Raw genomic sequence first — 22,808 nt, 5'->3', positions numbered from 1 at the left:
AGAATTCTCTTAACTGTTTTTACATGTGAGGCAAATCTATATCACTGCTTTAACATGAGTTTTATGGAACACTACAAATCTGCTCAAGCCACTTGAATGGCTTAATAAAAGACAAACTATTCAAGTTCATATATGGAAATCAGAGTTCTAACAAAGGAAAAGGAAGAATAGGAGAGTCTTAAAAGAGAACTTTGGGGAAGGGGGAATATATTCATATATGTGTATGTATGTGTATATACACACACAAACACACTTTTTTTTTTTAAGTACAGGGATTTGTTACTACATGCTATCTCCACCTCTTCACCTACTGTGACTGCTACTACCACAGCCAATTCTTCTCTGGCACCCCTCTTCCATAAAAACCAACACTCCCACTCCCACTCTTTTATATTCTTTCTTTCTTAAAAATAATATATTATTTGGGCTTCCCTGGTGGCGCAGTGGTTGAGAGTCCGCCTGCCGATGCAGGGGACATGGGTTCGTGCCCCGGTCCGGGAGGATCCCACATGCCGCGGAACGGCTGGGCCCATGAGCCATGGCCGCTGAGCCTGCGTGTCCAGAGCCTGTGCTCCCCAACAGGAGAGGCCACAACAGTGAGAGGCCCGCGTACCGCAAAAAAAAAAAATATATAATATATTATTATTTGTAAATCATTTTATGGTTCATACAATATTTCCATTTCTATCTTGTATTTTTTAAAAAAAAGATCCTTACAATAGCCCTATAAGTCATGCATCATTAAGCATGAGTTCAAAGAGGCTAATAGGAAATAGTAGGTTGCAAATTCATGTCTTCTGACTCCAAATCCACTGTCCCAGTCCCAGGGCTATACTCTGTCCAGCCGTGTTTCCTCCCTGACACTCCTTCCCTATGGAAAGAACCTAGAGTTGTATTACTCATAATATACAAGGTATAATTCTTCTCATATCCACCACTCAATCCAACTCCACTGTGGGTCAATGAAGGGGAAGAGCCAGAAGGAGGAGAAGAGATGACTAAATGAAACATTACTTATTCAAAATATACCTACCTTGTCCCTCCAGCCAGGAGACTTTGGAGTATACAGACTGGAGGGGATCCAAGCAAAGTGTCAGTTCTTTGAGAATCAAATGGTGGGAGGTTTCTTTGCAATGAAATTTGAGTGAGCTATTTGGACAAAGCTCAGAAACACCAAGGCCAAATTTTCGAGCCAGAAATCATTGTGAAAACTATCTGAGGGGTTCATGTGCTTTCCAAATTGCTAACAACAGGGAGGAAGGCTATAGCCAGAAATTAAAACAATGCATAAACTCACCCTGCTGTTGGAAAAGGAGTAACTGCTTCATGGGATGCGGTAAGGCATCAAGGGACAATGGGAAAATGTCTGACTGGATGTCAAGAGGCCAGAGTTGCAGCCCAGTCCGCCCACTGACTAAACAGTGTCAGGTAAATCTCTTCACTCCCCTGTGCTCGGGCTGCCTCATCTTTGGAACAAAAGACGAGTGGTGGTGAATGAGATGCTCTCTCAGAGCTTCCAAACTTAATATTCAACAATAATAAGGACTATGGGCAACCCGTACCCCCGACTAATATCCCCATCATTCAGCTGTAATTATAAATTAAAATAGCCCTGAGAAACCACAGAGTTAATTCCCATTAGTATACCCTTTAACTCATATGGAGAAGTGATTTCCTTCTCCTTAAGCCTCGCTGAGAGACAAAAGACATAACTAATATGCTCTGACAGCAATATTCATACAACAGCAAGTGCTTAGAAAGAGGAAGGCAGAGGGGAAAAGTCCCCAAACTGTGTCCTGCACCTCACAGCCTCTGACACAACACGTTTGGGAATTTCTGCACCAAGTTCTCTCTAATGGTTGAGAATTCAAACTCAGTCCAGTTAAAAGCTAAGATTTCAAAGACAGCTGCTCTTCTCCCATTTCTCCACTAATTTTAAGACAAACAAATCAAGAGACTTACACAGCGCAGGGATGGGATGGGAGGGCCCACGGCTCCTGTCCCTGGACCAGGCCTAGACTAACAGGTTCTAAAGCAGCTCAGACGCCTGGGTCAGAAGGCCCTGGTCAGAGGGGCCCCACTCCACTCCGCAGATGGCAGGTCACTATCCTCCCCTCCCCCTTCATAAACTCCCTCCCCCACTTCCCACAGGTTTCCAAGCACTGCCAAACTGGTTGTTAAAGGGCTCTGCAAACAGCTTAATTCCATAGCTAGCCCCCTCCCAGCTATGTACACACAGGGAAAGAAATAAAAGGGTACTTTGTTCATTTTTTAAGGCTCACAGGGGACACCACTAAATCCCAAGTTCCCTGTGTGTTTTCTTTAAACCATCAGGAGCTGAAAATATTCTGAGCTAAGTTGAGCAGTGAGATACAATCACCCTCCAAAGACACATGGATGCTTCATTTGAAAGGGCTGGTTTCAAGTATATAATAATAGGTATCCAGTGCTTGAAAGAGTTCATACCTTTTGGTTCAGTAATTCAGCTGCTGGAAATATATCAAAAAGAAATCTTTAAAGATGCAAAAATGTATACACAAAAAATATTCACTGCATCATTTTTTATGATGCAGAAGAATTAGAGCACTAAACAGTCAGCTACTGGGGTAGCACTGACTGTAGGTTAGATATTAACAATTGTGTTCTGCAAAAACTTTGTAAGTGAACATGGAAAATGCTCATGATACGATGCTATGTGAAAAAATAGGATACAGTATGTATCAACCATCAAAAGCAGTATTGCATAGAATAATGGATCTTCATCTTAAGAAACAAAGTGCTTTTAATATTTTACCACTAAGTGTAATGTTTGCCATAGGTTATTTGTAAATATTCTTTAAGAAAACTGGCTCTATTCTGATTTTCTGAACAGCTTTTTGCATAATTTGATATTAAACATTATAAGACATTTTCTCTGCATCTACTTAGATCATAAGATATGTCTCCATTAATCTGTTAATATGAATTTTCTAATGTTAAATCAACGCTGCAATCCCAAGATAATACATTGTGAACAAATTGGATTTATCTTTTTAACACATTGCTAGATTTGGCCTGCTCAGGTTTTATGATTGTTACATGTATATTTCTAAGTAAGTCTGGCCTATAATTTCCATTTCTCATATCGTTCTTGACACGTTTTTACACTGAGGTTATCACAGCTTCAAAAAATGTATCTCTATTCCCTGGAATGATTTATGCAAGTTTGAAATTACTTTTTCCTTGAGTGCTTGGTAGAACTTGCTCATAAACCCATCTAAACCTAGACCTTGCTTTATGGAGAAATATTTGACTAATGGTTTATTTAATTTAAAAATTATAGAATTATTCAGCCTAGTTTTTCTAATTTACTTTCAATAAGTTATACTTGTCTAGAAAGGTATTCACTTCCTCTAAGCTTTCAAATGTTTTAGCATAATGTATTTCATAACTTTTTTTTACTATCTACATCTGCTTTTCCACTCCTAATATTGTTTAGGAATATTGTGCCTCTCTCTTCTTTTGAAATCGGCCTCACCAGGTGTTCATCAACATTACTAGCTTTTACCAAGAGCCAAACTGTATCATTTTTGATCCTCTCCATTGAATAATATGGAATTATTATTATTTCCCTCCATCTATTTTCTCTGGGTCTACTTTGCATCTTTTTCTAACTCTTCAACTTCAACATCTAGCTAATTTTCAGGCTTTCTTCTTTTCTAATATAAGCATTTATACATGCTTTAGCTGCTTATCCCCACCCCAAGTCTTGACCCAAAATATTTTTGTTATCATTCAGTTAAAAATATGTTCTGATTTCCACTGCAACTTCTTTGATCCAAGGGTCATTTTGAAATATATTTCTATAATTATTCAGTCATCTTTTGTGATCAGTTTCTAGCTTAACTGCACTGTGATCACAGATCTGGTCTGGATGATACCAATCATTGTTTGCTGTTAAGACTTGCTTGATGACATAGTTTGAGGTCACTTTTTGTAATGTTCTATGTATGTTTGAAAATAATGTGTATTCTGCAGTTTTGAGATGCAATGACCTTCACATGTCTATCAGCTCAAACTTACTAACTGTATTGCTCAAATCTTGTGTGTGGTAGCTGACCTTTTCCCCTCTTTATCAAGTACTGATGAAGTATATTAAAATATCACTAGGAAGGGAATTCCCTGGTGATCCAGTGATTAGGATTCCACGCTGTCACTGCCGAGGGCCTAGGTTCAATCCCTGGTTGAGGAACTAAGATCCCACAAGCCACGCGGCACGGTAAAAAAAAAAAAAATCACTGGGAATATATGTTTCCCATTGTAGTTCTCTCAATTTTTGCGTAATATATGTTGAGACCACGTATTAGAGACCACGTTTTGCGTTATATTGAGACCATGTTTAAAAACCACAAAAGGTTTTTCTCTGATGAGTTCCAACTTTTGAACCAATATGACCTTCTTTTATCTCTAAAAATGCTTTTGACATTTAAAGTCTATTTCATCTGATATCAATATTGCCAGCTTTTAGTTTTTGATGTTAATAGTGACAGCTTTTAGTTTGTAATCACTCATTTATCTTTTTCTATTATTTTACCTTCACCTTTCTGTATCCTTATGTTTTAGACATGTCTTTTATAAACAGCAAATAGCCGAATTTTCATTTTTCATCTAGTCTAACAATCTTTGGTTTCTTTATATTTGCTAATACATTGGATTTTACTTCTACATCTTATTTTGTGTTTGCTACTAGTCGCCTATTCTATATTTCTTTTCTCAACTTTCTTGACTTCAGATTTAATAGTTTTCTCATTTCAATTTTCCCTGTTGGAAAGTTATTCATTCATTCTTTTACTAAATTTTAGTGGTTGCCCTAGAAATTTTAACAGGTACACTTTACTTATCAAAGTATAAATTTAATCTGTATCTTTAACTTCCTCCCAAACTATACAGGAACTTTAGAAGATATTGACTCCTTCTGCTTCTCCAATTTATTTATGTCACTTATTTTACTTAGTTCCCACTGAAGACATGATTACTACTTTATACAGTCAATGTGTTTTACTTACAAATTTTCCTTTTCTTTGTTCATTTTTTTGTTTCTGAGACATTCCATCTGGTAATAATTTTCTTCTGCCTGAAATGTATCCTTTTTGTGAGGATCTGCTAGAATTCTAGGGTTTGTTGTGGTTTTTTTGTTTGTTGGTTGGTTGGTTTTAAGTCTGAGAGTCTTTGTCTTTGCTTTTTAAAGATATTCTTAACGAAAACTGAATCCTAAGCTGATAGTTAATTTCTATCAGGGCATGAAATTTAATATTCTACTGTCTTCTGGCTTCTATTGTCACACCGTCAGGATAATTTGTCATGTCTTTGAAAATAAGCTGCCTCTTCTCTCTGACCTTGCTTAAGATCTTCTCTTTACATTTTGTGTTCTGCAATTTAATTATATTTTGTCTGTGTGGATTTTTCCTTATCCCGAATGGAATTCAGATGACTTCATGAATATGGAAAGTGATACTTTTTATCAGTCCTTGAGAACTGTCAGTCATTATCTTTTTAAATGTTGCCTCTTCCCATTTTCTCTCTTCTTCTGAAATTATAATTAAACTTATATTGAGTCTGAATTCTCTGTCTTCCACATTGATTAACCTTTATTTTGGGGTTTTCATTGTCTTGCCTCTCTGTTGCTATCTGAAAATTTTCTTCAGATCTATCATTCAGTTGACAATTTCCCTGTTCAGCTTGGGTTAATCTGTTCACTGAGTTCTTTTTTTTTTCCCCCAAGTTCTATAGTATTTGGTTCTTTCTCAAATCAGCTTGGTTAGTCTTCAGAGTTTCTGGTTCTCAGCTTAAATCTTGTGTTTAGTGATTTTTTTCAAACTATGAGATGCTAATTTTCCTTCTATTGGGTAGGACAAAAGGTTCATTCAGTTTTTTCCGTAAGATGGCTCTAGTAGCACTTAGCTGCCTTTAACTTCATTTGAAACAATTTTGTTAAACTGTATGCGATAGCTGTCATATCAGTGTGCATTTAAAAAAAGACATCTAATAAATTAGTGATGTTGAGCATCTTTTCATGTGCCTCTTGGCCATCTGTATGTCTTCCTTGGTGAAACGTCTATTTAGGTCTTCTGCCCATTTATTTATTTTTTTTTGCCGTATGCGGGCCTCTCACTGTTGTGGCCTCTCCCGTTGCGGAGCACAGGCTCTGGACACGCAGGCTTAACGGCCATGGCTCACGGGCCCAGCTGCTCCGCGGCATGTGGGATTTTCCCGGACCGGGGCACGAACCCGTGTCCCCTGCATCGGCAGGCAGACTCTCAACCACTGTGCCACCAGGGAAGCCCCTGCCCATTTTTTAATTGGATTAGTTTTTTTTGATATTGAGCTCCATGAGCTGGGTGTATATTTTGATGATAAATCCCTTGTCGTTTCATTTGCAAATATTTTCTCCCATTCTGAGGGTTGTCTTTTCATCTTGTTTATGGTTTCCTTTGCTGTGCAAAAGCTTTTAAGTTTAATTAAGTCTCATTTGTTTATTTTTGTTTTTATTTCCATTACTCTAGGAGGTGGGTCAAAAAAGAGAGAAATGCAAATCAAAACTACAATGAGGTATCAACTCACACCAGTCAGAATGGCCATCATCAAGTCTAGAAACAATAAATGCTGGAAAGGGTGTGGTGAAAAGGGAACCCTCCTGCACCATATGTGGGAATGTAAATTGATACAACCACTATGAAAAACACTATGGAGGTTCCTTAAAAAACTAAAAATAGAACTACCATATGACCCAGCAATCCCACTACTGGGCATATACCCTGAGGAAACCATAATTCAAAAAGAGACATGTACCACAATGTTCGTTGCAGCTCTATTTACAGTAGCCAGGACATGGAAGCAACCTAAGTGTCCATCGACAGATGACTGGATAAAGAAGATGTGGCACATATATACAATGGAATATTACACAGCCATAAAAAGAAATGAAATTGAGTTATTTGTAGTGAGGTGGATGGACCTAGTCTGTCACACAGAGTGAAGTAAGTCAAAAGGAGAAAAACAAATACCGTATGCTAACACATATATATGGAACCTAAAAAAAAAAAAAAGGTACTAATGAAACTAGTTGCAGGGTAGGAATAAAGATGTAGACAGAGAATGGACTTGAGGACACGGGGTGGGAGGGGGAAGCTGGGGCAAAGTGAGCTTAGCATCGACATATAAACACTACTGAATGTAAAATAGTTAGCTAGTGGGAAGCAGCAGCATAGCACAGGGAGGTCAGCTCGGTGCTTTGCAATGACCTAGAGGGGTGGGATAGGGAGGACGGGATGGAGGCTCAAGGAGGGGATATGGGGACATATGTATGCATATGGCTGATTCACTCTGGTGTACGACAGAAACTAATGCAGTATTGTGAAGCAATTATACTCCAATAAAGATCTATTAAAAAATAAAAATTTTAAAAGGCATCAAAATTGAATTTTTATAGCCATTTTAATATTGAAGATGGCAGAAAAAAGCAACATTTTCCATATATTATGCTTTATTATTTCAAGAAAGGTAAAAATGCAACTGAAACGCACAAAAAGATTTGTGCAGTGTATGGAAAAGGTGCTGTGACTGATCAAATATGTCAAAAGTGGTTTGTGAAGATTTCTCACTGAACGATGCTCCATGGTCGGGTAGACCAGTTGAAGTTGATAGCGATCAAATTGAGACATTAATTGAGAACAATCAACGTTATACCACGAGGGAGATAGCCGACATACTCAAACTATCCAAATCAAGAACTGAAAATCATTTGCACCAGCTTGTTTATGTTCATCGCTTTGATGTTTGGGTTCCACATAAGTTAAGCGAAAAAAACCTTCTTGACCGTATTTCCTCACGCGATTCTCTACTGAAACGTAATGAAAACGTTCCACTTTTAAAACAAATTGATGGGCGATGAAAAGTGGATACTATACAACAATGTGGAATGGAAGAGATCGTGGGGCAAGTGAAATGAACCACCACCAACCACAACAAAGGCCAGTCTTCATACAAAGAAGGTAATGTTGTGTATATGGTGGGATTGGAAGGGAGTCCTCTATTATGAGCTCCTTCTGGAAAACCAAGCGATTAATTCCAACAAGTACTGTTCCCAATTAGACCAACTGAAAGCAGCACTCAATGAAAATCGCCCAGAATTAGTCAACAGAAAACGCATAATCTTCCATCAGGATAACGCAAGACCGCATGTTTCTTTGATGACCAGGCAAAAACCGTTACAGCTTGGCTGGGAAGTTCTGATTCATCCGCCATATTCACCAGACGTTGCACCTTCAGATTTCAATTTATTTCGGTCTTTAAAAATTCTCTTAATGGAAAAAATTTCAGTTCCCTGGAAGACTGTAAAAGGCACCTAGAACAGTTCTTTGATCAAAAAGATAAAAAGTTTTGGGAAGAAGGAATTATGAAGTTTCATGAAAAATGGTAGAAGGTAGTGGAACAAAAGGGTGAATACATTGTTTAATAAAGTTCTTGGTGAAAATGAAAAATGTGTCTTATTTTTACTTAAAAAACAGAAGGCATATTTTGGCCCACCCAGTAATTTCATTGGTGGGGATTCTTTGAAGTCTAGGATAAAAATAGATTCTTCCAAAAGAAGGGGGAAAATTGGTGTTCGCTCAGTACCAGGGACACTTGCAATGTAGGAACTCTTTAAATCAAATTTTCATTTTGAGGTTTTTCTGACCACCTAGTTATTATGATTCCAGATGCAAATCTGTATTAAAGCTGGCTCAGGATCACAAATTCTCAGGACCAAATAATCAGGGTCTGCTCAGAACCAAGATTTTTGAAAGGTGATTTTCCTTACAATATTATAGGGTTAGAAAGAAGGTAGATAATTATTTTTATTTTTGTTTTTATTCTAATTCACCCTTACAATGAGGGAGAAGCCCTTTGAAGTCCTAGCTTTATGACCAAATGGTCCCTTCTCAGATGTTTTAACTTTATCTCCTGTCCCTTGTGCCCTCAGGCCATGAAAGCAGAAGTTCAAGTTAACCTGGTTTGGCAAATGTCCTCAAGGCAAAAAGCCAGCTTCATTGCTCAGTAGACCCTTCTTCACTTAGCATTTAAAGTCTGAATATTCATTACTTTCTTACAGGTTACTGCACTTAAGAAAATAATCTTTCTACTGTACCCAACATATTCAAACTGTTTCATCGGGAGTATCAGTGAACCATATTGCTAGAAACAGAATTCAAGCCTGGGAATTCACATTCAAAGCCACAGAACCTTGCAATCTGACAGTCAAATCAGGACCTGATCTAACCCAAAAGCTTATTAGGCTCAGTGCCTGCTAATTTGTAATAACGGCTGGTACTTTTTAGCACTTCCTATGTGCCAAGTACTGTGGTATATATTTTACGAAACATTATTTTTTTCATCTTTACAGTGATCCTAAGGGCTAGGTATAATTATTATCCCCATTTTACAGATAGAGAAACTGAAGCACAGAGAGGTTAAGTAACTACCTAAGGTCCACAGCTATCAAGTGACAGCACTGGTACTTGAACTAAATAAAAATTAACTTCAGTGATTACACTCTTAAGATCTATGTAATTTTGCTCCCTAATAAATAATGAATATAAGACAGGGAAAGAGAAAAAAGACAATAAAAGAAAGAGAAAGGGAGCGAACACACTACTAGGTATGGCAAACTCAGTAATGAGATCCAGACTTTTCAATGTACAATCTTTTCCAATTCCCTATGTTCATGTAAGGGTTGAGATATTTTTCATCTTCTAAAAATATATTCCTTCACTTTCAAAGTGGGCACGAAGTACAGATTGGAAATTAAAACTACATTGAGAAAAAAAACACTCAAAGGAATGACTGTTTGGTAATTAGATTTCAACTCTCAGTGGCCATCAGTCTTGAAATCCAGCCCAATATTAACACCTTTGATCATATATGAAGACTATTCCTGATGACACACTGACATCGAAAAAATCCTTGATTTATACTAGTTGTCTCTAAACCAGTGATTTCCATACTTTTTGAATATTAGAAATGGACTTCAGAATAGCTCCACCCACAATTCCCTCATATATAAGGATGCCCAAAATTCAGTCTCAGAAATGTCAACCCCCAGAGAAGGGCAGATCCCCCAGCTTTCCCAAGTTCATCTTACCCTCTCTCCTGTCCACTTCCCTACCCACCAGTGAGAGAAGGGAGCTTATCACAAGGAATGTGTTGGATTCCCAACTTTGCCTGCTTTCCCTAACCCTTCCACCGAGCAATACGCGCGGCTCCAACAGGAGATCTGCCTTGAGCTGGGCAACTAAACCTCCAGGCAATACCTTCTCTCCTTCCCAACCACAGCAGGGTGAGTAGGGGAAGTGTCCCCCTTTTTGTGTTCAAAAATAGGATCTCAGGACCCCTTAATGTGCAAAAAGCTATAATCAAATCAATTTATGAATCAAATAACCCACAAGTATGCTCTGGGCTCTACTATACGTACTGAGGGGATGGAGAGATGCCTAAACACTGTCCCAAGTCATCAAGAAGCCAACAATCTAGATGGGAGAATAGTGCATAGATAAAAACAAAAGATTTATATAAAACTTGCACAGGAAAAGGCAGAATGTATGATTGGTGGCAAATGAAGCATATTGTAAAGGTTCAAAGAAAAGAAACCAAGGCTGTCAGGAAAGAGTTCCTGGACGGTGGGAGCATAGAGCTAGATCTCAAAAGATCAGTAGGTTTAAAAGAGGGAAGATGAGATGGGGGGGAACAGGAAGGGCAGTTTAGTAGGAAGGCACTGTGAATGCTCAAAATACTGCTCAGTTATCAAGGTAAAACTTACTAATTTACATTGTTAATATGATGTTTAAATACATTGTGATAGGAAATTCCCTGGCTGTCCAGTGGTTAAGACTCTCCCCTTTCACTTCTGAGAGCACAGGTTCGATTCCCTGGCCAGAGAACTAAGATCCCACAAGCTGCATGGTACAGCCAAAAAAATAAAAAAATACATTGTGATATAACAAAGTATATATAAGGAAATTGGCAAAAATAAGATTTCACCAAGAATGCCTAAACATAACTTATTCAGAATATAAATCCCGCAATAGGCCTCTCTTTAAAAGGATGGTAGGGATCAAAGACAATTTTGCAAACATTTCAGCCTAAGACAATGGTGGTAAAATTAAGAATTAAAGTTTAGTTTCTCTAAACCAGCAGAGATGTTAACTTTCTAACTGTTCAACAGAGAACTTATATCAATGCAAATATAAGAATGTCAGAAATTATAAAAAGGACAAGTAAAATGTCCTAAAAGCAATACAGAAGGAGATAGGATATTAAACTTAATTTGCTCATATAAATTCTCAAGTTCAAAAGAACAGCAAAAAAATCTAGTCAAATATTTTTTTTTTTTTAGATGTTGGGGGTAGGAGTTTATTAATTTATTTATTTTTGCAGTGTTGGGTCTTCGTTTCTGTGCGAGGGCTTTCTCTAGTTGTGGCAAGCGGGGGCCACTCTTCATCGCGGTGCACGGGCCCCTCACTATCGCCGCCTCTCTTGTTGCGGAGCACAGGCTCCAGACGCGCAGGCTCAGTAGTTGTGGCGCACGGGCTCACTTGCTCTGCGGCATGTGGGATCTTCCCAGACCAGGGCTCGAACCCCTGTTCCCTGCATTAGCAGGCAGATTCTCAACCACTGCGCCACCAGGGAAGCCCTAGTCAAATATTTTGAATTGTGGAAACTCAGCTTTGTTTTTCATGTGCCGTATCCTTAATCTTTAAGAAGCTCTGGGGAAAAAAAAATCCGAAGCTGATGGAGGAAGCCCAAGTTAAATGCATCTAACACATTTCGTGTTAACTTACTCTTTTCAAGCTTATAAGTTCTTGATTCTTTAAGTCTAGGTAATAAACAGCCTGTTTGAAGTTGCCATCTGACGAAAGGTGTCATAGAAAGCATTAATGAGAAAAAATAGGGAAATAAAACCCAAGCAGTATTACAAATTCCTCAAATGAAATTTATAGTGTGGATTTGATGTTTTCTTCTTAAAGTAGAACAAAATAGATTATAGACACAGAAACTAACTCCTGGTTATTTGTCACTGGCCTATATGTTTTCTATTATATTCTCTTGCATAGTTTCCTTCCATTGAATATCTAATATGTTCCCACTAAAATCATGGGAACCAGACTGAGACACTATTCTAGTGGCCAGGTCTTGGTTCATGGCCACCCTCAGAATCCTCCATTATTCCAAAAGAATCTTGTCCACATTCAAGGAAGAGCAGCGTTCTCCTGAGTGTCCAAACAAACAGAATCAGAACCCACCAAAGTCTGAACGCTCAACATTTCTTCTTTCCTTCGGTAATGCTAGGGCACAAGAACCTATGCAGCCACAAGAGACAATAAGGAATTCAAGTTAGCTTTGATCCCAGGCAGTGGGAACCAAGCAGTGCTACAGCCAAGCCCAGTGTTGACACCATCCTGCCAGGACTGGAGATACTTTTGGATTCCAAAGACACCAACTCTCCCAGACCTGGGGAGATGAGTGAAATATTTGAGACTTGGAAGGAAGTGTGAAAAGCAACTAAATGCTTATCATATAAGAAAAGTAAGTGTGCTGACTCTGATCCTCTATCAGGCAGTGATCTGAAACCTATTCATTTGTCTCTTCAAAACTGATTTTTTAATCTATAATAGAAAGAATGAAGTGACACCTTCTACTCTGAGGCTCTGCTCAAAATGGAAATTTGTAAAGTTACCCGTAAGTGAATATGAGGAAAGCAAGTTTTATCTATATCAAGATGCTAATTTTTTACCTATCAGGTTAGCAAAAATCAAGAAGTTTAATGACAAATGGTGTTGGTGAGGGTGTGGAGAAATCGTCATGTAATACATTTCTGATAAGGGTAAAAATTGTACAAATTCTATTGAAGTCAATTTGACGATATTTAGCAAAATTACAAACGTACATACCTTTGACTTAGCAATCCCACTTCCAAAAATATATTCTATAGCCATACTTGAACATGCAAACAGTGTATATATAGAGTTATTTACTGTACCATTGTTTTCAAAAGATCAGAAGCAACCTAATTGTCCATTAATCTGGTTAAATTTTAGTATATCCATACATTGGAAAATAGGTGGCCCTTAAAAAGAAATCCAGAATAGCCAACATAATATTGAACAAAGTTGGGAGACTGAAACTATCCTACTCAAGACTTACTCTAAAGCTACAGTAATCAAGACAGTGTGGTATTGAAGAAAGAGTAGATAAATAGGTCAATGGAACAGAATACATAGCCTGGAAATAGACCCACATAAATGGAATCACTGATCTTTTACAAACAAGCAAAGGCAATACTATGGAACAAAGACAGTTCTTTTCAAAAAAATGGTGCTGGAACAACTGGACATCCACATGCAAAGAAACGAATCTAAACATAGTCCTTATACCCTTCACAAAGATTAACTCAAAATGAATCACAAACCTAAATTTAAAACACGAAACTATAAAACTCCTAGAAGATAACATAGGAAAAATATCTAGATGACCTTGGGCATGGTGGTGACTTTTTAGATACAACACCAAAGGGATGATCCATGAAACAAAGAATTGGTAAGCTAAACTTCATTACACCTTAAACCTTCTGCTCTGTGAAAAACAATGTCAAGAGAACGAAAAGACAAGCCACAGCCTGGCACAGAATATTTGCAAAAGACACATCTGATAAAAGACTATTAGTCAAAGTACACACAGAATTCTTAAAACACAAAAAAAACCACCTGATTTAAAAATGGGCCAGAAACCTTAACAGACACCTCACCAAAGATACAGAGACGGCAAAGAAGCATACGAAAAGATGCTCTACGTGATAAATCATCAGGAAATGCAAATTAAAACGAGATACGATTACACACCTATTAGAATGGCCAAAATCCAGAACACTCACACCACAAAATGTCGGTGGGGATGTAGAGCAACAGGAGTGCTCCTTCCTTGCTGGTGGGGATGTAAAATGGCACAGCCTCCTTGGCAGACAGTTTGGCAGTTTCTTACAAAACTAAACATATTCTTACCACACGATCCGGCAGTTGTGCTCCTTGGTATTTACACAAAGGAGTTGACAACATATGTCCACACAGAAACCTCCACATGAATGTTTATAGCAACTTGATTCATAATGGCCAAAACTTGGAAGTAATCGAGATATCCTGCAGTAGGTGAAGGCAGAACACAGGATGTTTAGGGCAGTGAAAACACAGTGTATGATATCACAATGATGGATACAGGTCATTACACATTTGCCCAAACCCACAGAATGCACAACACCAAGAGTTAACTGTAATGTAAACCATGTAATCTAGGTGATTATCATGTGTCAAAGTGGGTCATCAATTGTAACAAATGCACCATTCTGCTGGGGGTTATTGGTAATGGGGCGTCTACGAACGGGTGGGGCAGGGAGCACATGGGAAAGTCTGCACCTTCCCTTCAATTTTGCTGTGTACCTACAACTGCTTTTTTCAAATAAAGTAAAAAGAAAAAAGAATTAAGAAGCTCTATGTGCTAATATGGAATGATATAAAAATATATTGTTACAAGAAAAAATGCAGAATCACATGGATGGTGCATTACCATTTGATTCTTAAAAGGAAGAAAGCATCCATATGTATTTGCTTGTATATATATATATCTTTTTGAAAAAATACATAAGAAACTAATAACACTATTGGTCTATTAAAGAACTGGATGGCTGAAGAACAGAGGTGAGAGAATTTTCACTCAATGCCCTTTTAGCTTTAAAAAAAATTTACACATGAGAATGTATGATCTATTCAGTTATTCTTTTCTAGCAAAAGTTACAGAGTAATAAGAAGAATTCTGTGAGGAAAGAATGTTTTATTTACTTCACCAAATTTGAGATGAGAAATTTTCAAGAAAGTGCTGAGAGCTGACCCTGACTTGAGTTTTTGCTTTTGATTGAAACTGGACACTAAATAGTAGATTTCACATTTCTCTTTTGACGAGTAAAAAAGAAGTTGGTACACAGTTTGTGTTCACTCTCTTCCAAGACTGTATTTTAATGATTTACTCAGTAAACAGAAAACTACTTCCAATTCACAACCTATTTCAAACAAGAAAAGCTGTGGTTCACAATAAAACATTTGTACACAAGTTTTTTTTTTTTTCCTTGTTCAATTTGAGAAGAAAAGATTCCTCTGACATTCACATTCAGACACTGTTCAGCAAAATAAAATCATCACATTATAGGGATTTCTCTATGGGTAAAAAAAATGGGGCGGGGTGTGGGGGGCTTTCTGGGCTTCACTCCATAAACACACTGCCAGCATAAGACAGGTTTAGTGACTCAGGAGTGGGACAGGTCTGATTCCCATTGGCCCACTGAGTCTGGGGGCAGCCAATACCTGATGCTCTATGAGAGGGAAGAAAACCATGAAAATTCAAAACAAACCTCCCCAAGCCCTGTTATTGAAATCCAGTGTTAAAAAAACATTTAAAAATGACTAAAAAAAAAAATTACTAAACGTGAAATTTGAGACTTAAGATAGTGAGAAAGAGAATTTCTCTTCTTTGAAATCACTTCCCAGTTTCCTACTTCTACCACTTAGGACCCAGGAGGTGGTTACTTATTTCTTTATTATTGAAACCCAAGTATTGTTTTTCTTACTTTAATTTTACTTATTAAGTTTCAAAATCTAAAGGCATAATAAAGGTATACAATGAAGAGTTTACCTCTGGTATCTGTCTCGCAACTAACATTAGTTTCTAGTGTACCCTTCAAGAAATATTCTATATGCATGGAAGAAAATCCTCCCTTCTTTTCTCAACCCTCCCTTTCTGTTTTACACAAATGGTTGTAAGGAACCAACAGTCTTTACATTGAAATAAAAATCAAAGGATCTTTTCATAATACTAACTCCTTTTTCTATAAAGAAATCTTTTTTTAAAAAAAATTCTTTTCAATCCCATATCACTCAAAGTTAAGAAACAGTTGCTTGGCAAAAAGAAACAGGAGGTCTAGAGAACTAAATAACATACAATTACACAGCAAATCAACTCACTTAACTTCTGGTCCAGGATTCTGACCCCTGAAAAAAAACATACACGTCTTCAAAGTTCCCACCAGAGGTTCCGCTAGCACTCCACGGAGACCTGTTCCAAGATCCAGATGCTCCTTCAGTTAAATTGAAGAGGGAGAGAAGAGGAAGTGGGAAGCTAAATTCAAATGTTTGGTTCTGGCAGACTAGCAACAAGGAAGTGAAGGCAGATCTAAGAGAAACCATGATTGCCTTAGATCAGTTAATCAGTAACTCACATGCGATAGCACCAAACTAGATCTTTCTGCCTTCCAGTGGCAATTTAAAGCTAAGGCATGGGCACCTGAATGGTTGGACAGGTTCTTAAGTCCCTTGCTAAATTCAGAAGACAGAGCCACAGAGAAAAGAGGCTGCTAGTAGGATAAGACACAGAAAAACTCATGAAGGAGGAAACTCAGAGCGCTCCAGGGCCCTATGTGTTGCCTCAGGCGAGGCTGGCATCCAGTCTTCTGAAACCCTCCACCTTTTCTTCTCCCCTGCAGTCAGACATAGGGAGAAAAGAAGGCCCAGGATAGAGGTGTGCTTTTAAGGTGTGGTGTACTAATAAGGTCAGTAGACCAGGTGTCTGCTGGCAATGTCAAGGTTCAAGTCCCATTTCAGCTCTGTGAGTGTGGACATTCCTGAGCCTCAGTTTACTCATGGGTAAACCCACTCAAAAATACAGCAGATCTGAAACCAGCTTAGTACAGTCTCAACACCACAGCCAGCGTGGTTTTAGAAGCACCAAAACTCCAGATTCTAGCCTAAATTTAGAAATTTTCAGCAACTGTGCAAGTTGATTCAGGTCTCCAATTTGAAAAGCATTACAGAAAGACACCATCTGATTCTATCCAGCAGTAAAGTTTATGCAAGATAAAAATTAACATCTAAGTCTTGGGATGCCAGAAAATACACATTAAAATCATGAGGGGTCCTCTTAGACCCAGCACAATTTGACAACACAATCTCAAAGTGATAAGTGGGCCACTTTGATGTGAAAAAGCATCGGCAGAAGAGAATCTAAACACCACTCACTTCTAAACAAATAGCCAACACAGTTTATAAACAAAGTCTTGAATGTGTTTCTGGAACCAGGCCTGAATTTATAACCTCCTAAACTCCATAGAGGGAATGCAGCTTCTCCACTCACCAAAAAGCTGAACAGAAAAACCTCTAAATGTCTATTTTGATTGGCATGGTGAGTTTGAAATGAAAACTCAGTATTTTTCATAAATTAAGCCTTGCCTTTCTGAGTGGGAACATGATGTAATAGAGCACGTAGGCAGACAGACCTGGGTTCAAATTCCAAGACTATTCCATACTCACTTAGATCTTGGGCAAGAAACAAATCTCCAGGTCTCACTAGTAACATGGGATAATAACTCCTGCGTCTTTTTATGAATTTTAAAGTGACCTAAAATAAATGCCCAGGCACATGGTTGGAATAAATCAATGTTTATTTCCTCCTTTACTTCCAGAGTCCCTTGTTTAAGATATTTACTGGACAATAACGAGAAAAGCTGCTCTACCATGTATTAAATCCTAATCATGGCAGAATTCCTCAGGCCAAAATACATACTGAAAAATATCTCTTTTGCGTTTATGCATGTGAACCATATACATTCTCACGACATACACGTGGTTATAACCAAATATCAGAAGGTGCCCACTGTCAATTCCACTCAGTGAAATTAGATTAAGTCATAAAACATTGCTGGTGTTTGAACATTTTATAACTACAACTATAGCAAGTTCATACGGTTACAAATACCCAAAGTCTAGAGCGAGGATTTCATATCTGTCCTCCCTGGATTTCCTAGAAACAGCAGGATCATTAGAAATCAGAACATTTTCACTGGGTTCTTTCATTTATTAGCTGTATGACTTTAAGGAAATCCTGTGGCAACCTTAGGCCCTGGTGTCCTGATTCACATAATAGTAGACGTATTTTTCTGCTCTGTAATTTCATGATGATCATGAGGTACAAGCATTTAGTTTAATGCATCTAAAATGCAGACTTGATGAGAATTTTTTTTAACTTTGCTATAAAAGTTTTCTTAGTTGTCCCTCTGTGTTCATCCTGTCCTCTTTTACTTTGAAGCATGGAAGACAGAGACCCTGAGGATAATAACACAAAGCTGTGTAAACTTCTTCATGGGCTTCTTAAAATGCACTTCTAATTCGGCACACCCTACCACAGCAGTCCTGGATTTCTCCTTAAACAAAAATCGTCACGGGTGTCAAAGAGATGTGAGTGAGTGTCCACTGAACTGTGTCTAAATGATTTTCCTTGTGAGCAAAGCTGGCCTGGAATAAGCCCCTACCAGTGAGGAAAGAGAACATGCTTCCCAGGCCGAGGAGGCATTGTTCAAAGTAATGAGTTCTGCACCACTTGGGCCACAATTCACAGCTGAGTCTGATTTTCCAAGACAGAGAGCAATAACCAAATGGGGATGATCTTCAGCAAGCTTCTCTGAGCTGATAATAAAAGACTCATGAGGTGGTGAAGGAAAGGAGGCTATAGTCTCCCTAATGTTCTGTGTCCTAAGAGTGACAATAGGAAATGTTGGTCAACCTTGGTCAATATTATGCCAGAGGTTTGTCACTGCTGTAATGGATTTCAATAGAGTCTGAACTCATGAAGAATGCCTAGAAATTATTCCAGTTCAAAAGTTAAAACGTTCAAATGCCCTACTGTATTCCTTTTATCCGTCTACCAGAATTTTGTATCCTTTTTTTTTTTTCTGCTCAGAGAAATGATAGTCATGATCCTTCAAGCATGCAGACCAACACTATTCTTAGAAGGGAGCTGCAGGAGGTTTATTATGTCGTGAAACACGGAGCCAGAACAAAGGACTACTGAATCACTCACCTTATCTTCATCTAAGAAACCTGAGAATTACAGGATTCCTCTGTTGCTCCCAAACTCTGAGCTGCACTTGCCAAGAAAGAAGGTTTTAGGGCTGAGACTACATTACAAAAATGTAAAAAGATAGGTGCACACGATGCTTCTTACCATATATATAAGATTCTTATCTAAAATGCTCAAAAACAATGTTCAGGGTTTTTTTCAATCAGAATTTAAGCATTTGTTTCTGAATCTAGACATCTGATTACTTGGCACTTAATTAAGTGCTCCCCCCTTAAGAATACCAGATAGTATCTGTACCCTGAAAACCTGAAACAGGATTAGAATTATTGCAGAAGTCACGAGTCTCAGTTCATTGAGGACAGAAATCTAGGTTTATTTGTCTATATCATATATAACTAGCTTTCAATAAATATCTGTTGACTAAATGAATAAATTAAGTAGAAAGCATGTAACAGTTTTCCTAGTATATTACATCAAAGCACCCTAACATAAAGCACCTTTATCATATTCTATTTCTATAATTCTATCCTTATATTTAGAAGACTGATTCTAAAAATAAGTTTAACTGATGTTGATGTAGGAAAATGTTATCAAGCAGAAGCAATGACTGTAACAGCTTTTATGAAGAATCTGGTGCAGCAATAAATCCTGGCTCTGCCCATCAACCTTCCCTCCCTTTGTTTCATCCCATCACCACCCCCCAGCCTTCCCCCAAGCACTCCCAATCTCATTATCCCATGATCTGCTAAACTGCAGTTTATACCTCCTGGAACCAGCAGACACACATGTCACTGAGAATTAGGGAACTGGAGGCAGTTACGAGCCACCAAATAGGGTCACAAAGTATCTGAACCTGGAAATTAAGAGGTTTTCTATTTTTTTAATTATGAAAAAAAAAGAAAAATTTAATTGGACATTTTTAAACATTTGAGCTAGATGGACTGCATAATGTCTCGGCATTTATAATGACTGCGATGGGAGAGAGAATTTTAACAGCACGTTATTTGCTAATCATCTGAAAAATATTACTGTTGACTACATTTGCTGATGGTGGAAGGATATTGTCTGAAAACTTCTACCACTAATAAACATTTGCTATTCTTGAAGGCAGATTATTTAAAAATAGGATACTGCAAGACAGTACTCATGTGTTACTTCATCTAAGGTAGTTTTATGCCACACTTTATCCCAGGAAGAGTAACTTCATTTTAAAACTTTTATTAGCAGTTAATTCTAACCAATGTTTAGTTAACAACAACTAGGTATACCAACCATGCTGCCAAATATTGATGCAACCTAAGAAACAGTGAGCCACAGGAAGCTACAGCTCATTCTACATGCCCCTTAAGATGTGTACCCTTGCCAAATGCTAACCTGTGTGTAAACAAATGAAACTTTTAAAAGGGGACGGAGCTGTCAAGACTTAGAATTTTCAGGAAAATGACTCTCAATCTCTTAACAGAAAGCTTGAGGAATCTGACTCGTTCGTATTAAGGCTTCTTGAACATTCCCTGAAGATTAAACCCAGAAGTGACCAAAACGCCGGAGCAACTGGAAAAACAATCACTTCTTCTGGGAAAGCCCTTGTTTCTTTTCTTTGGCATTTTACTTTGGTCCATTTTGGAACGCATCTCGTTCTCGTTAACAAGCCAAAAGGAAGACACAGGTGCTGCCCGTTTGTGCGCGCCCGGCTCTCCACCTGCGGAAAGCCGGCACAGGTCTGTCCCCTTAATGCTCAAGAGCAAACACCTGACCAATTTTTTTTTTTAACTGCTTAAACAGTAAGTAAAAATATTTTATTGGTCTCCACTTTCATGGGCTAGAAGGAGGGGGGAATCTCAAATACTGCCCTAATAAGCAATTCCTCACCTCTTCAGTCTAACATCAAAGTGGTATTGCCGTGGGAGGTGGGAGTCCTCTTTTAAATTTTAACTGGTTATTGTTTGAATGCTGAACTCCTACCGTCAAAATGAGATCATAAACTTATTCCGAGTTACAAACAACAAAGAATAAGTCTGAGGGAGCGCGAAAGAGGGCGCCGCAGACGCCCAACAGGGAACAGGGCTTGGGGGCACGCGGGCTGGCGTCTCGGACTCGCGGCGCGGTCGCCATGGGAACCCCGCGCAGGCGCAGAGCGCGCTGCTGTGTGGCCCGGACTTGCCTCTACCGCTCAGCGCTGCGCCGCTCCGGTGCCCCTGGTTTATTCCAGGAAGGGGCAATGGAGTAAATCCTCCTCGCGCTGAGAGCACCAGGTCTTCTCCGAAAACGCCCTGAGTGGGGTCACCGGGCGCAGGAAGAACCGTGAGACTCCAAGTGTAATGGACACCGCACTCCCCTTGCTGGGAAAAGCGGACCTGCTCTCTTTGCGGCGTCTGGCGGTCAGAGATAGGTCCCGGGGGTCCCGCGTAGGGGTGAAGCATCCTGCAACGAGCGATGCTTTACCGTCCACGGGGCGTAAACCCCACTCACCACAAGAGACCCGAGAATGAAATTCTGGCGCGGGCTCACACACCCATTCTGCCGAATTACGGAACCCCAAGACCAGCCGAGGTCCAGTTCTCCGCACAGGGTTTGGGGGATCCCCACTCACACCACCACTCACACTGTCCTAAAGAGCGTGTCCCGTCTGGAACTGCCACGAGAGGAACTCGAGCCACCTGCTCACTTGCACACGGGGACTGCTGTAACAGTCCTCTTTTTCTTTCTTGTCCCCCCCCCATTCCCCCCCCAAAGCACTGACCTGCTCAACTTCTGACTGTTCGGGAGATGAAGGACTTCTCGGAGTCGCCGGCAGAGCAGCAGCCTCCAAAGTGCTGGCGTGATGAGTTACTGGCCCCTGTGACTCCAACTTCAAAACCCTGTCGAGGAGCAGAAGAGCCCCCAAGAAGGGCCCTTCTCCACACCGGCCTGCAGAACCCCCGAGACGGGCTGGGCAGAGTGGGGCGCCGCTGCCACAACCTGCTTTCTCATTCAAATGCTCACGCTCACTCCGGCGCCCCCACCCTCCCAGCCCCGCAGCTCCCGCGGAAATCAGGAACTGGAGCTCGGGAGAGCGGACTGGAGCTCCCGCCGCCACCACTGGGCCCAGCCGGCTGGGTGGAGGGGGCAGAGCGCCGGACCTGGACCCCTGGGCCTACACCTCCTTGCGGGTCTCGCCGGCAGGCAAGGGCCAGAAGCACTGGGGATGAAGTCTTTTTCTTCTTCTTCTTCCTCAAGTTTCAAAGGTTCCCAAACCCAGAACAACCCCCTTGATACTCATTTTGGGGCTGTGCTGCGGAGAGCGGTGGTGGGAAAGTACAGGAGTTGCGAAATGAAGTTGGAGAGGAAGGGCGCAGGGACTGTGTGCAGGTTGTACCAAAGTAAAAAGTGTCAGAAGCACATCTTAAATTCCGAACTGCCCATTTTCTCTCCCCTCGCGTTTTGTACCATTCTAAGAAAAATAGCATCTATTATGCTACTATATAACCAACGAGATCTCTTGTAAGTCAAGTCCAGCTAAGACTGAGGAAGAGAGAGGGTAGTTAACACTGCTTTTATTCTCTCCCGCCCCCACCCCTCCGGCCCCATCTCTTCTTCCAGATGCTTCTCCTAAGCGCTAACAGGCCAATTATTCAATCAGATCAAATTGATGGCAGGTGGACTCAAGCGGTGACAGAGCACGGCCCTGGCGGAGGAAAGCTTGCACACAGTAGGCACTCAAATGGTGCTGAAACGATGAAGTCTAGTGAGCATCCTGACGTGGTGAGTGACCAGGTGGCTGCAGCTGTTGGAACGCTGACCACCGCTGGCCCGGGCAGCAGCAGTGTGATCCGGCTTCGGGATTCCAGGATTTGCATTTATCA

At 39.7% G+C, this 22,808-nt stretch overlaps 1 protein-coding gene across 1 annotated transcript in view; it reads right to left on the bottom strand.

The window, feature by feature from the left end:
- The window catches only part of PLCH1 (phospholipase C eta 1), a 240,005-nt gene extending 218,138 nt beyond the window's left edge, over window positions 1-21,867 (bottom strand). The window contains exon 1 of the mRNA XM_027113638.1: window positions 21,707-21,867. The gene's annotated coding sequence lies outside the window, so the exon portion shown is untranslated. The remainder of the gene's footprint in view (window positions 1-21,706) is intronic.
- Window positions 21,868-22,808: the final 941 nt, after the last annotated feature.

This window comes from Aethalodelphis obliquidens, unplaced genomic scaffold (assembly GCF_003676395.1).
Source record: "Aethalodelphis obliquidens isolate GAN/ISIS:26980383/991018 unplaced genomic scaffold, ASM367639v1 scaffold1, whole genome shotgun sequence".
NCBI lineage: Eukaryota > Metazoa > Chordata > Mammalia > Artiodactyla > Delphinidae > Aethalodelphis > Aethalodelphis obliquidens.
Note: the sequence above shows the minus strand (reverse complement) of the source record. Positions and strands in the feature narration are given on the sequence as shown.